The sequence below is a fragment of the Lepus europaeus genome, chromosome 6 (genome assembly GCF_033115175.1).
Source record: "Lepus europaeus isolate LE1 chromosome 6, mLepTim1.pri, whole genome shotgun sequence".
In the NCBI taxonomy this organism is placed as follows: domain Eukaryota; kingdom Metazoa; phylum Chordata; class Mammalia; order Lagomorpha; family Leporidae; genus Lepus; species Lepus europaeus.
The window spans coordinates 111,962,173-111,977,540 of NC_084832.1; the positions used below are offsets into that span (position 1 = coordinate 111,962,173).

Below are 15,368 nucleotides of genomic sequence, written 5' to 3' on the forward strand. Positions count from 1 at the left end.
TTTGTTTGTGTGCACACTAGGTAAAACAGTGTCAGTTATTTTGGTGAATATAATAGACTGTTTCATTAGTTCCTTTTTTTTAAAAGAAAGATTTTACTTTATTTGAAAGGCAGAGTTACAGAGAGGCAGATATGAGAGAGAGAGATTGAGATTGAGATTGATTTTCCATTTGATGGTTCACTCCCCAAATGGCCACACTGACCAGAGTTGGGCCAGACCAAAGCCAGGAGCCTAGGGACTCTTATCTGGGTCTCCCATGTGGGTCCAGAGGCCTAAATATTCGTGCTGCCTTCTGCTTTCCCAGGTTCATTGGCAGGGAGTTGGATTGAAAGTAGAGCAGCGGGGACTCTGATCAGTGTTTATTTGGGGTGTGGGTATCACACATGGTGGCTTAACCCGCTGCACTACAATGGCAGCTCCTCAGTTCCTTAATACCTCATTCAGGTTTATTTATGGCAGTGTGGCAGTTAAATTGTTTGGCATTACTCTTTTTGCACTGATTTGACTTTGGGCAGGTCACATAAATTTTGTGTTTTAGTTTCTGTTTATAAGATGAAGATGTAAGTGGTACTCCTGAAGCTGTTGGAAGCATTAACTGAGTTAATACATGTGTAGCATTGTCCTGGTTATCATGGCTACCTGTTGATTTATGCTTTCTCATGGTTCAAAATGACATTGTTTATTTTGCTTACGAATCTACAGTCTGGGCAGGGCTCACTGGAGTCTGCTCATTTCTGTTGTACTTGGTGTCAACTTGTAGAATGTCTTCAAGGATGAGGATGGAAGGCTTTACTAACACCTCATGTAAAGGGTAGTTGAAGAGGCTTGTAGAAAAGTGGAATTAAAATATAGTTTCGGATGGGCATTTTGGTGTAGAAGTTTAAATTGCTGCTTGGAATGCCTGTGTTCCATACCAGAAAGTCCTGGCTACTCTGCTGCTGATCCAGCTTCTTGCTAATGTCCATCCAGGGTGACAGTAGACTGTGGCTCAAGTACTTGTGTCCCTGCCACCCTGGAATGGAGTTCCAGGCTCCTGTCTTGCCTGTTCCAGGCCTATATATTTTGGACATTAGATGAGATATCTTTCTGTGTTGCTCTCTATCTTTCAAATACATAAATAAACATTTAAAGAAAAATGTGTTTATTCTAGTAAAAATTTTTGGAATGTATGCATAGTTTTTGTGTAATACATATTTTTCATCTCTTTTTTTGAGGAATCCTTTGTAATCGGGATTTCAGGTTGTTTTTCCACATTAAAGTCACATTTAATAATGTTTTCTATAACCGTTTTGAAATTCCTGCATATCTTAAGTCTGGTGCCTGAGCTAGAAAGACTGAAAACATCTATGGGCTAGAAAAGTAAAAACCTTCTCATGCTTTTCTCTCCAGCTCTGTGTATATTCTTTACAGGATCTTTGTGACATGATTCTTTGTTGGATCCAGATTACTTACTTGCTGCTTAGGGCTCCCAAGTGTGTGTCCCCAAAGAGAGGCTGGTTGAAACTGAATTGCCTGTTATGACCCAGTTTCGGAAGTCTGGCAGCATCACTTCTGCGGTAGTCTCAGGCCTGCTCAAATTCAAGGGATGATATCAGACCCACCTGTTTTTCAAGTTTTAGTTGAAAGGAAGAATGAAACAAATCTTTCATCTTCTGGTTAACAGGGACTCAGGTGCTTGAACCTCAGGTACCTGCTGCCTCCCAGGATGTGCATTATCAGGAATCTGGGTTGGAAGCGGAGTACTCTTGGTATGGAATATAGGTGTCAAGCAGCAGATTAACCTGCTGCCCCACAGTGCCTGCTCCAGATCCCACCTGTTGATGCCACATTGCAAGAAAAGTGGCATGAAGCAGTCTGTAATAAGCAGATAACACAATACAGTACATAGAACAAACTGTGTGTTAGCTATTATTATGCAGAATAGGAATTCAGATTTAGAGTAGCTTTTGTGATAAAATGTTTTGTAAAAGATTTATTTATGTGAAAGGCAGAGTGACAGGGAAAGGCATCTTCCATCCTCTGGTTCATTTTCCCAAATTACCTCAATGGCTGGAGCTGGCTCAGGTCAAAGGCAGGAGCCTGGAACTTCATCTGCTTCTCCCACATAGGTGTCAGGGGCCCAGGTACTTAGGCCATCTTCTGCTGGTTTCTCAGGCACGTTGACGAGAGTTGGATCAGAAGCAAAGCAGCCAGGACTTAGAAAACCCTCATATGGGGTGCTGGCCTTTGCTAGTGGTGGCTTTATCCACTATATCACAGTGCCGGCCATGTGATACACATTTTGATACAGTAAGTTACATAATCCCCATTTTTCCTTAAGAGAAAGTCATAACATGTGCAAGGCAGGCTGTTCATGATTTTTTCTTTCTTTTTTTTTTTTAAAGGTAAATTTAGTGATTCTTGTTTTTGAGCTCTTTTTAAATTAATTTTTAAAGATTTATTTATTTATTTGATATGCAGAGTTACAGAAAGGCAGAGAGAGGTCACAATGGCCAGAGCTGCACCAATCCAAAGCTAGGAGTCAGGAGCTCCTTCCAGGTCTCCCATATGGGAGACCCAAGGACTTAGGCCATCTTCTACTGCTTTCCCAGGCCGTAGCAGAGAGCTGGATCTCAAGTGGAGCAGCTGGGTCTTGAACCAGTTCCCATATGGGATGTTGGCACTGCAGGCGGCGGCTTTACCCACTGTGCCACAGCTCTGGCCTCTACTTTGAGCTTTTAAAGCCTTTTGTCAAACCTGGAGTAAGCAGGGCACGTAGTTATAGTCTGTTCCAACTAACAGATGAGGAATGGATAACTCAGGTAAAGAATTTTCACTCTTGTATAATCTCAGGTATATGTCTTCATATTTTTCAAGACAGAGGTGATTCTTAAGTGCTTTGCTCAGTTTTGGATTGTAATCTCTAATAATTTTGACTAAGTATGGGAGAGACATAGTGTAGTCTTTCTAATAATGAGTGGCAGTTTTATTACAGACAAAAGGAACATCTATTGAAATAGTTAGCCAAATGATAACTTACTTTGTTATACCATAAGATTATGAATCTTTCCTATATAGCTGTAACATTTATCTACAATTTTATAGACATACTTTAAGGAACTGTGTATATTTTTATTCAAAGCTTATTATCAGTTATGAAGTTTGTTTAGATTGCTAACTCTGACCATCTGCTAAATGTTCTTTTTCGAAAGCAGTAGAATTTTTATCTTTCTAACGTCTTATTTTACCTTGTGCATTCTATGTGAAGGATTATGTTCCATTCTTGAAAACTTAGAATGTTAGAGTATTTTATAATAATTTGTTTTATAATAATTAGAATACAAACTGAGCTGAAGACTTCTTAAAGAGTATGTTTTCCTTTGGTGGAATAAAAATTAAACAGCTTTGATCTATGGGAGATTAAGGAGGAGGTTTTTATGTAGAATTTGAGATCAGTACTTTCCAGATTCTGAAGAAAGTAGCTAGCCACTGTGATCATTCTGTGTTTTTTTTTTTTTTTTACCACATTCTTTATCATACATTTTACCTCTCTGTCATTTAATTCATATGTAACATAGTTCAGTATTTTATATTTCACAATTAGTAGTTGAAAATTTTGATGTCTGTTGAGAGAATGAAGAATCCAAAGACAATTTACAGGGTACAGTGTTAGTGTTACATAGGAGGAGTTTGATATTTGCTGTACAACAGCATGATTAAGCTGGGAGACAGGATTTTGAATGTTCTCACCACTGAGAAATGAGAACATTTAAAGTGATAGATGTGCTAATTACCCTGATTTGATCATTCTACATGTATACATGTATCAAAACATCATATAGTACCTCATAAATAGGTAACAATTGTGATAAGTCAGTCAAAAATTCATAGATAATGGTAGTAGATTAAACTTTCTTCGCCCTTTTCTTCTTTTTTTAAAGATTTATTTTATTTGAAGGCAGAGTGACAGAAAGGGAGAGCTAGATAAAGAGAAATTCTGTCTGCTAGTTCACTCCCCAAATGGCTTCAATGGCTGGAACTGGGCCAGGCCAAAGTCAGAAGCCTGGAACTCTGTTCTGGGTTCCATGTGGTGGCAAGGATCCAGGTACTTGGACCATCTTCCGCTGCTTTTCCAAGCACATTACCAGGGAGCTGAATTGGAAGTAGAGTAGTCGGGACTTGTAAGTGGCTCTGATATGGGATGCTGGTGTCGCAGGTGATAGCTGCACTATGATCTCCCCCCCCCTCCCCAATGAATTTTTGTATGAAACCTTCAGGTATAAGGCAGATAAAAACAGTATCTTATTAAAATTTTTAAAAACATGTTTATTTATTTATTTGAAAGGCAGAATTACGCAGAGGCAGAGAGGGAGAGAGGTCTTCCATCTGCTGGTTCACTCCCCAAATAGCCACAATGGTCAGAGCTGGACTGATCTGAAGCCAGGAGCCAGGAGTTTTCTTCTGGGTTTCCCATGTGGTGCAGGGGCCTGAGCACATGGGCCATCTGCTGCTACCTTCTCAGGCCCTAGCGGAGAGCTGGATTGAAAGTGGAGCAGCCCACATGGTATGCTGGCATTGCAGGCAGCAGCTTTATCCGCTACGCCACAGCACTGGCTCCAGAATTTATTTGAGTTCAAAATAGTTTATAAAGTCAGAACAGAAAGACTTTTTAGATGAGTTTCATATTGAAACGTTATACTTGTTCTTTAGAATTGGTTTGAGGGTATGGACAATGTCTTTCTGTCTACATGTCACATAGTTCTACTAATCTCTAGCTGTTAAAGGGGATTTTGTTTGAAAAGCAAAATGGTTGTCTTTACTTACTATCACAGATGTAAAAATGGGCAGAACCTTACACTTCATCACTAAAATGCCAATACAAATTTTAAAGTTTTTATTTATTTATTTATTTATTTATTTATTTATTTATTTATTTTTTGACAGGCAGAGTGGATAGTGAGAGAGAGAGAGAGAGAGAGAGAGAAAGAGAAAGAGAAAGGTCTTCCTTTTTGCCACTGGTTCACCCTCCAATGGCCGCTGCGGCCGGCGTATCGCGCTGATCTGAAGGCAGGAGCCAGGTGCTTCTCCTGGTCTCCCATGCGGGTGCAGGGCCCAAGCACTTGGGCCATCCTCTACTGCCTTCCCGGGCCACAGCAGAGAGCTGGCCTGGAGAGGGGCAACCGGGATAGAATCTGGCGCCCCAACCGGGACTAGAACCCGGTGTGCCGGCGCCGCAAGGCGGAGGATTAGCCTGTTAAGCCACAAGTTTTTATTTTTATGAGAAGGATGTGAGAGTGGGTGAGGGGCCGCAGAGAGTTGGGGAGAGAGAGAGAGATTTAGAGAAAGTAAGACACAGCAGATTCCCATCTGCTGCTTTATACCTCTGAGTGACTGCACAGCCCAGGGCCAAAATTGGAGGCAAAGCTATGAGACAGGAAAGCAATCCAGATCTTCCCTTGTGGGTGACAGGAACCCAGCTGCTTGAATCCTTACCTCTGCCTCACAGAGTCTGTGCTAGCAGGAGATTGGAGTCAGGAGCCAAAGCCAAGTTTGGATCCTGGGCATTGTGAATGGGATGCAGGCATACTAACTGGTGCCTTAACTGCCAGTTACCTGCCTCAAATTAATATTGTTTTATGTCAGCCCTCTAATTTTTACTGTGCTGCTGACTAGAACTACAGGTGAGGAGAGCATGCAGCAAGTAACCAAGTCTTCTTGGAAGACATTTGATTGGTTAAGACATAAGGTGTGTGATTTACAGACATAATTTTACATGACTGGCTATAAGAAGACCTAAATTGTGGTGAGGGAAACACCAGTGCAGAGCTGCAGCCTTCCTAATCAGTGACATGTTTATAGTAAATGCTGAAATTCATATATTTTCATTACTTTACTTTTCATGCTGAGAGTAAATATACTTTTTTTTCTTTTAAGATTTATTTGAAAGGCAGAATTACAGAGAGGCAGAGGCAGAGAGAAAGAGAGAAAGGTCTTCCATCCGCTGGTTCACTCCCCAGATGGCCACAGTGGCCAGAACTGAGCCAATCCGAAGCTAGGAACCAGGAGTTTCTTCCAGGTTTCCCACATGGGTACAGGGGCCCAAGGACTTGGGCTGTTTTCCACTGCTTTCCCAGGCAATAACAGAGAGTTGGATTGGAAGTGGAGTAGCCCATATAGAATGCCGGCACTGTAGGCGGCTGCTTTTACCCACTATGCCACAGCGCTGGTCCCAAGAGTATATATATATACACACACACACACACACACTCTTGATTTTAGATTATATACTATATTGCCTTTTCCCATCCCGGTTCTCAATCCTCCTTTAAAAGTGGAAGTTTTAGCAGCCTAGAAAGAACTAACTACTTCTGTGAGACAGGGAGAAGATGAGAGAGACCCAGAGTTACCAAGGAAAATCGAAAACACAAGAGAATTTCCAGACATAACTGAGAAAGTATCTGGCTATTGGGCTGCCCCTACACTTTGAGTTTCACATTCCAATAATTAACCTCAGACTAGCATAAAAATACTCCAGGTAGGTCAGAAACATACTTTTTCCAGTCTATTTCAGGGGACATTTAAGCTTTTATTCCAGCTATTGGCAAGATGAATATTTCACAAACTTTATGGTTTTAGAACTTCCTTGCTTTCTAAATATTATTGAGGAACATGAATCACATCTCAAAAAAGCTTTTTAAAATACTTTTGAATAAACCAAAGAGGTTTTATTTATGTGGGTTGTATTTATCACTTTTACAGGATTTGAAATTGAGATTGATATTTATTAATTAAAAATTAGAGACAGGCATTCTGGTACGGTGAGTTGCTTAACTGTTTGGGATGCCCGCATCTCATATTAAAATGCCTGGTTTTGAGTTTGCCTGTGCTTCCAATTCAGCTTCTTGCTAATGTGCATGCTGGAAGGCAACCAGATGATGGCTGAAGTACCTGGGTCACTGCCACCCACATAGGATACGTGGATGGAGTTTCTGGCTTCTGGCTTTAGCCTGGTCTGGCCCCAGCTGTTGTGAGCATTTAAAGAGTAAACCAGGGGATGGCAGATAGCTTTTTTTGTGTGTGTATGTCACTCAACCTTTGAAAAATAAAAATAAATAAGTAAACATTTAATTGAAAATTAAAATCAGAGTGGGCATTTGGCATAGTGGTTTAAGATGATGCTTGGCACCACCATCATCCCATGTTAGATTGCCTGGGTTTGAGTCTTGTCTCTGCTTCCTATTCTAGCTTCTTGTTAATGTGCACTCTGGGAAATGGTAGGTGATGGCCCAAGAAGTTGGATCTCTGCCACCCACTTGGGAAAGTTGTGCAAGTTGGCTCAAGTGTTTGGGACCCTGCACCCACCCACATGGGTGACCTGAATGGAGTTGAAGGCTCCTGGCTTTGACCTGGCCCAGACCCGGCTGTTATAGGCATCTGAGGAGTGAATCAACAAGTGGGAGCTGTTTATCTTTGTCTTTGCCTTTCTAACGAATAGGTAAAAGTAAAAACGAAACAAACAGAAAAAATCAGTTACACATAGCACATATAATGCATTTAAAAATTTATTTATTTGAGAGGTAGAGTTACAGAGAGAGGGAGAGACGGAGAGAAAGGTCTTCCATCTCTGCTGGTTCACTTCCCAAATGGCTGCAATGGCTGGAGCTGAGCTGATCAAAGCTAGGAGCTAGGAACTTCTTCCAGGTCTCCCATGTGTGTGCAGGGGCCTAAGTACTTGGGCTGTCACTGCTGCCTACCCAAGCACCTTAGCAGAAAGCTGGCTTAGAAGGAGAGCATCCTGGACTCAAAGCAGTGCTCTGTTAGGAATGCCAGCATCTCCAGTGGTGGTTTAACCCACTCTTCCCCAAGTATTGGATGTTTTGATAATGTGCCCCTGCTTAGCAAGTGGTAGTTTCTTGAAGGTTTCTATAGATGTGCATCAGTGAACTTTTCTTACTTTTCTTTTTTTTAATAAGATTTAGTTATTTATTTGAAAGGCAGAGTTAGAGAGAGAGAGAGCGAGCGAGCGAGAGAGAGAGAGATCAATCTTCCAACTGCTGGCTCACTCACCAAGTAGTTGCAGCATCCAGGACTGGACCAGGCTGAAGTAAAGAGCCTGGAACTCCATCTGAGTCTCCCCTGTGGGTACAGGGACCCAAGCACTTGAGCCACCCTCTGCTGCTTTCCCAGGCACATTAGCAGGGAGCTGGATTGAAACTGGAGCAGCTGGGACTAGAATCATCACACATATTTAATGCCAGCCTTGTAGGTAGCAGCTTAACTTGCTGTTCCATGACCACACCAGCCCTGTAACTTGGTTATGTTAAGACCATAGTTTTATCCTTTGCAAAATACTATAAATATCTGTGTATTGCTTCTTTTGCTGCTGTGCCTTGTCATTTCACAAAATTATCTTTATGATGTTCTCAGTGTTGACAGCCCTGTCAGCCACCAAAGCAGATATTGGCCTGGAGGTAATTTGTGTTCTCTAAGATGGGACTGTTCTTGGGTAAATGAGTGAGTCGCCTTTAACTTCCCAGAGGAAACGGTTTTATTAAAAAGATTATTTATGTATTTCAAAGGCAGTAAAAGATGGGGAGAGAGGTCTTCCATCTGTTGCTTCACTACCCAGATGTCCACAATGGCTGGGGCTGGGCCAAGCCAAAGTCAGGAGTGTAGAATTCCATCTATATCTCTTAAGTGGATTGCAGGGGGCCACACACGTTAGTCATCCTCGACTGCTTTCCCAGGTGCAATGGCAGGGGACAAGAGTAGAAGCAGAGGAGTCAGGACTTGAATCAGAGCTCCACTGTGGTATGCCAGCTTGTGCCACGGCTTATCTCTGTTGCATCACAATATTGGCCCTAAGGGAACCATTTATTTTTAATAAAATCATATATCTAGAAGCTGCTGGAGTAAAAATCTCTTAGTCTGCCAGGTAGTTTGTAAAAATTTTCATTGTTTTCAGTTGAAAGGCAGAGATGGAGAGAGATTTTCTATCCTGGTTCACTCCCCAAATGTCTGCAACAGCCGGATGTAGGTCAGGACAGAGCTAGTAGCTGGGATTCTATCCATGTACCCCTTGTGGGTTGCAGGGACCCAAGTGTTTGAGCCATCATTTTTCATCTCACAGTGTGCATATTAAATAGCATGCTGTAATGGAAGCAGAAGAGGAAGGACTTGAACCTGAAATTTCAGTATGAGATGTGGGTGTTCAAGCAGTGACTTAACTGCTGTTCAAAATACTTATCCCCAGATTTTTTTTTTGTGAAACAAAGCTTATGGCAAAGAATAAATGTTAAGTGATAAATTTTTTACATCCCTCCTCGAATATTGCATTGGAATGTCTAACAATATATGTTTTTTTTTTTTTTTTGTTTTAAACTTAGGGCTTCTCTGTTGACATGGGGCATGCATGTATGTGTGGGTGTGGATGGTTCTGTGTGCATGAACCTGTGTGGGTGCCCTTTGCGGTTACTTGAAAAAATTTGTGGAAATCATGTGTTAGGAAAAAACTAAGCATGGGATTTTTGAACCTGGGTAAGTTTTAGTTCCATTACCTCTTGGGCTTTTTTTTAAAGATTTATTTGTTTGAAGGAGTTAGAGAGTGGGGGGGGGGAGGAGAGAGAAACAGATTACCATCCACTGGTTCCCTCCTCAGATGACTTTAACAGTCAGAGCTGGACCAGGCTGAAGCCAGGAGCTTAATCCAGGTCTCCCATGTGGGTGGTAAAAGCCCAAACAGTTGAGCCATTTTCTTTTCTTTTCCCAGGCCATTAGCAGGGAGCTAGATCAGAAGTAGAGCAACTGGGACACAAACTGGTGCCCATATGGGATGCTGGCATTGCAGGTGGTGGCTTTACCCACTACGCCACTGTGCCAGTCCCTGGGCTTTTTTGAAGCACTTTTGTTTGTTTAAAGGATTTATTTATTTACTTGTGAGGCAGAGTTACAGACAGAGGTCTTCCATCTGCTAGTTCACTCCCTAAATGGCCGCAATAGCTGGAGCTGGAACAGTCCGAAGCTAGGAGCCAGGAGCTTCTTCCAAATCTCCCATGTGGGTGCAGGGATCCAAGCACTTGGGCCATCTTCTACAGCTTTCCCAGGCCATTAGCAGGGACCTGGATCAGAAGTGGAGCAACTAGGACTGAAAACGGTGCCCATATGGGATGCTGGAGCTGCAGGCGGTTGCTTAACCTGATATACCACAGCACCAGCCCCAAAGCATATTTTTTTTTAAATGTTGCTTTTATTTTATTTTTTAAAAAGATTTATTTATTTATTTGAAAGAGTTACAGAGAGACGAGAAGCAGAGCGAAAAGAGAGGTCTTCCATCCATTGGTTCACTCCTCAATTGGCCGCAATGGCTGGAGATGTGCTGATCCGAAGCCAGGAGCCAGGAGCTTCTTCCGGGTCTCCCACATGGGTTCAGGGGCCCAAGGACTTGGGCCATCCTCTACTGCTTTCCCAGGCCACAGCAGAGAGCTGGATCGGAAGAGGAGCAGCTGGGTCTCGAACTGGCGTCCATATGGGATGCTAGCGCTTCAGGCCAGGGCATTAACTCTCTGCACCACAGCACTGGCCCCCAAAGCACTCTTTTTTTTTTTTTTTTTTTTTTGGACAGGCAGAGTTAGACAGTGAGACAGAGAGAAAGGTCTTCCCTCCATTGGTTCACTCCCCAAATGGCCACTACGGCCGAAGCTGCGCCGATCCAAAGCCAGGAGCCAGGTGCTTCCTCCTGGTATCCCATGTGGGTAGGGCCCAAGCACTTGGGCCATCCTCCACTGCCTTCCTGGGCCACAGCAGAGAGCTGGACTGAAAGAGGAGCAACTGGGACAGAATCGGCGCCCTGACTGGGACTAGAACCCGGCGTGCGGGCGCGGTAGGCGGAGGATTAGCCTAGTGAACCATGGCGCCGGTACCCAAAGCACTCTTACGAGCTGATTTCTTCAACAGTCTGGTTAGCAGCAGCTGGATAATGATGATACCATTGAGAGAGCTCTTAGATCCTTGCTACTCAAAGTGTCACAGTGGCAACCTCAACAAGTGGGCACTTGTTGAAAGTGCTCTATCTCAGGGTTTCTCCCAAACCTCTTTAAGTCAGAGCCTGCAATTAGTAAGATTCCAAGTTATTCATGCACATGTTAAAGTTTGTGAAACACTGCTTTACTTAAAACTGAGTAGAGTGAGTGTGTTGTCTAGTTTAGGTTTTTTTTCCAAATACCAGGCTGCTTAGGTATTTACATTTCACAGAATCAGTTATATATTCATTTAAAAGTAGAATTAACAGACTTTAGTATGTATGTGATTCTAGATACAAGATCCAATGGATTGATTGTCTCTACTTTTGGTCTTCTTGTTATCCAAACTATGGTGTGAAGGCTGCTGCTTTCCATGCAGGCCCTATCTAGCTCATAGCCCTGTCAAAAGAGGAAATGACCAGTCGTTTGTCCTCCATGCTCCTTTGCTGCATCAGGACTTTTGCCTGATCAGCTTTAGGAATGCAGAGATTCTGGTTTCAGTGTGGATCTGGGCTGATAGTAATCTTGAAGGCTTTGAATGCAATACTTCATAAAATTCAGAGAGGAACCTAAGAGGGGCTGTGAAGCAAGACTTCATTTGGTCCTGCTGGGCTGAGGGTAACAGACATGTGTGGGGTATGTTGAGTGTTCCACAGTCTGGGATGTGCCCATCCCCTTCTCTGCTATTACCTTTGCAGCTTAGTCCCTAGTGGTAGGGAGAGTTCATCTTAATACTTACTGTGGAGCTACACCCACATGGACCTTTTCATTTGAATGATACTGCACGTAGACTGACTAAACAATGCTTGGTATTCATTGATACTTGGACTTTGTTTTAGTAAGATTTCCCCTTCTGCGTAAAGGTAACAAACACAAGTACATTAAGCCCCATGCAGATAAACAAGTCTGTATGAGTCTTTCAAAATTATTTATTTTTAAGATTTATGTATTTACTTGAAAGAATTAGGGAGAGACAGAGAGAACTTCCATCCACTGGTTCACTACGCAGATGGTCACAACAGCTGGAGCTGGGCCAGGCCAAAGCCGTGAGACAGGAGCTTCTTCCAGGTCTCAGGTGGGTGGCAGGGACCCCAAGCAGTTGGGCCATCTTCTGCTACTTTTCTCCTACCATTATTAGCAGGGAGCTGAATCAGAAGTGGAGTAACCAGGACTCAAACTAGTGTCCATAGGTGATGTCAGCATCACAGATGGCGACTTGACCTGAAATGCCACAATGCCAGCCCCTCAAAATTATTTTTAAAAATTTGTTTATGTAATTAATTTGAAATGGGACCAACATTCTGGCACATGGTGTGAAGCTGCTGCTTACAGTGCTGGCACCTATATTTGAGTGCTGGTTTGAGTCCCTGCTGCTCTGCTTCTGCCCACCTTCCTGTTAATAATGCACCTAAAAAGGCAGTGCAAGACAACCCAAGTACTTAGGCCTCTGACACTCAGGTGGAAGATCAGGAAGTTCCTGGCTCCTGATTTCAGCCTGATCCAGACTTGGCTGTTGCAGCCATTTAGGGAGTGAACCAGTGGATGGAAATATGTGTCTCCATCTTTCAAATCAATGAAACAATGAATCTTCAAAAGATTCTTACTTGAAAGGTAGAGATAGAGATAGTTCTTTGATCTGCTGGACAGGACCAGGCCAAAGTTAGGAGCTAGGAATTCCATCTGTGTCTTTCATGTGGATGTCAGAGACCTAAGTACTTGAGCCATCATCTGCTGCTTTTCATTATACATATTATCAAACCGGATTAATAAGCGGAGTCAGAAATGGAACCTAGGCACTCTAAGCAGCATCTTTTTTTTTTTTTTTAAATTTGACAGGTAGAGTTATAGACTGTGAGAGAGAGACAGAGAGAAAGGTCTTCCTTCTGTTGGTTCACTCTCCAAATGGCTGCAACGGCCAGCGGTGCGCCAATCCGAAGCCAGGAGCCAGGTGCTTCCTCCCGTTCTCCCATGCGGGTGCAGGGCCCAAGAACTTGAGCCATCCTCCACTGCCCTCCTGGGCCACAGCAGAGAGCTGGACTGGAAGAGGAGCAACCAGGACAGAACCAGCGCCCCGACCGGGACTAGAACCCGGGGGTGCCGGCGCTGCAGGCAGAGGATTAACCAAGTGTGCCACGGCGCTGGCCCCTCTAAGCAGCATCTTAACCTCTATGTCAAACACCTGTCCCTGTGAGCCTTTTTTTTTTTTTTTTTTTACAGGCAGAGTGGACAGTGAGAGAGAGAGAGACAGAGAGAAAGGTCTTCCTTTTTGCCATTGGTTCACCCTCCAATGGCCGCTCTGGCTGGCGCGCTGTGGCCAGCGCACCGTGCTGATCCGAAGGCAGGAGCCAGGTGCTTCTCCTGGGGTGCAGGGCCCAAGCACTTGGGCCATCCTCCACTGCACTCGCTGGCCACAGCAGAGAGCTGGCCTGGAAGAGGGGCAACCGGGACAGAATCCGGTGCCCTGACCGGGACTAGAACCCGGTGTGCCGGTGCCACTAGTTGGAGGATTAGCCTGTTGAGCCACGGCGCTGGCCTGTGAGTCTCTTTTGACCTTACTTTGCCTAATTAAAAGAGAAAAACTACTGGTTTGTTTTCTACTCTTTGTGGATTTTTAAAATAAAAGCAGTATGGGTAGCTACCTGCTTCTCTGATGGTTTTGCTATCCTTCCCTTCCCATAGTTACCTACTGTGTTTTATATATTGTTCTCAAGAGACTGCCTTTAGAAGATAGCTTGATCTAGATCTCCCTATTCCATTTATTTATGCAAATACAAATTCCTATCCTGTAACTTCGTGTTGTGTATTGTATGTTTTATTTAGCTATACCGAGGAGATTGAGTTTGTACCACAACAGTTCGTTGAGGTTTATCACTTTTCCTGAAACTGTTTTTAATTGAGTATGATTGGTTGTTCACTTAGAGTTATTATGTTTTGCTTTTGGAGTTGAATTAGTGTGGTGTTTAAGTATGTGCTTACAGAATATGTAACATAAAGCAAATCATGAGGAAAAGAGACAATTTCAAGGTAAAGAGCCTCATGAAACTTGAAATCTATAGTAGTTAAATAAATGTTTATATTTCAGTATAGACAAGCCACCATTCCCACACTTAATTCCTGCAAAAACAGTACATGAATATTTAGATATTCAATAGCTGATTAACATTTGAGAGTGCAAACTTTGGGCAAACTTAAAGTGTTTAAATTTAGAATCCATGGTGACTGGTAGGTAGTAGTAAGCAGGATGAAATTAGAGATCCTTTAAAAGAAAATATTAACTGGTGGATAGTAAGTTAGATGAACCTAAAATATCTTTTTTTTTTTTTTTTAAACTTTTTGACAGGCAGAGTGGCTAGTGAGAGAGAGGCAGAGAGAAAGGTCTTCCTTTTGCCATTGGTTCACCCTCCAATGGCCGCCGCAGCTGGCGCGCTGCGGACAGCGCACTGCGCTGTTCCGAAGGCAGGAGCCAGGTGCTTCTCCTGGTCTCCCATGGGGTGCAGGGCCTAACCACTTGGGCAATTCCTCCACTGCACTCCTGGGCCACAGCAGAGAGCTGGCCTGGAGGAGGGGCAACCGGGACAGAATCTGGCGACCCAACCGGGACTAGAACCCCGTGTGCCGGCGCCACTAGGTGGAGGATTAGCCTGTTGAGCCACAGCGCCGGCCCCTAAAATATCTTTTAAAGCAAAATTTGAGACACTTTTCATGTCCAAGTCATCCTACAGAAATATTTTTACTATGTTTTTAAAAGTATGTGTCTTTGTCGCACACAAATCATAAAGCTTATTTAATAAGTTAAGAAAATTCCTGTTTGCTTTCTTAGGTGTGATTGAATAAGTTTATATTAGTATTTGGGTCAATATTCTTTAAAGAATATGTGCTGTATTTGTGATTGAAGTATTTTGACATCTGCAAGTTTCAGATGATTCAGAAGATGGTTACATATAGCAGATAGTACAGATAATTCATTGAATTTATATTTAAATGTACTCTCTAGAAATTTTTCCGATAATAAATTAGGGGGAATGAAGCATACCTGTTAAAAGTTAATGTAATTTTCATAATTTAACTACTAGTATCTCTTAAATTGCAGTCAGTCTACAGTTTTATTTATTTTTTGAATTTAGTCTGAAAATATTTTTATTGTTCTTACTGAAGCTGCTATCATGTACTCTGTTGGGAAGATACTGAGAAAAGAGTGAACTGCTTTTAAAATGAATGCAAAAGTGTGGTACATTTTATTAGATTGTGGAATCTTAAAGATTTTGACTATATAATGTGTAATTTTAAAAATGAGTTTAAAAATTACCATGTATTACTTTGTTTAGTAAATAAAAAGGGGACCAGTGCCATGGCATAGTGGGTAAAGTCACT

The 15,368-nt window shown here is 42.6% G+C and overlaps 1 protein-coding gene across 2 annotated transcripts in view; it reads left to right on the forward strand.

Annotated features, from left to right (window-relative positions):
- AEBP2 (AE binding protein 2) overlaps positions 1-15,368 on the forward strand; it is a 76,251-nt gene that overhangs the window by 14,434 nt on the left and 46,449 nt on the right. The window lies entirely within an intron of this gene.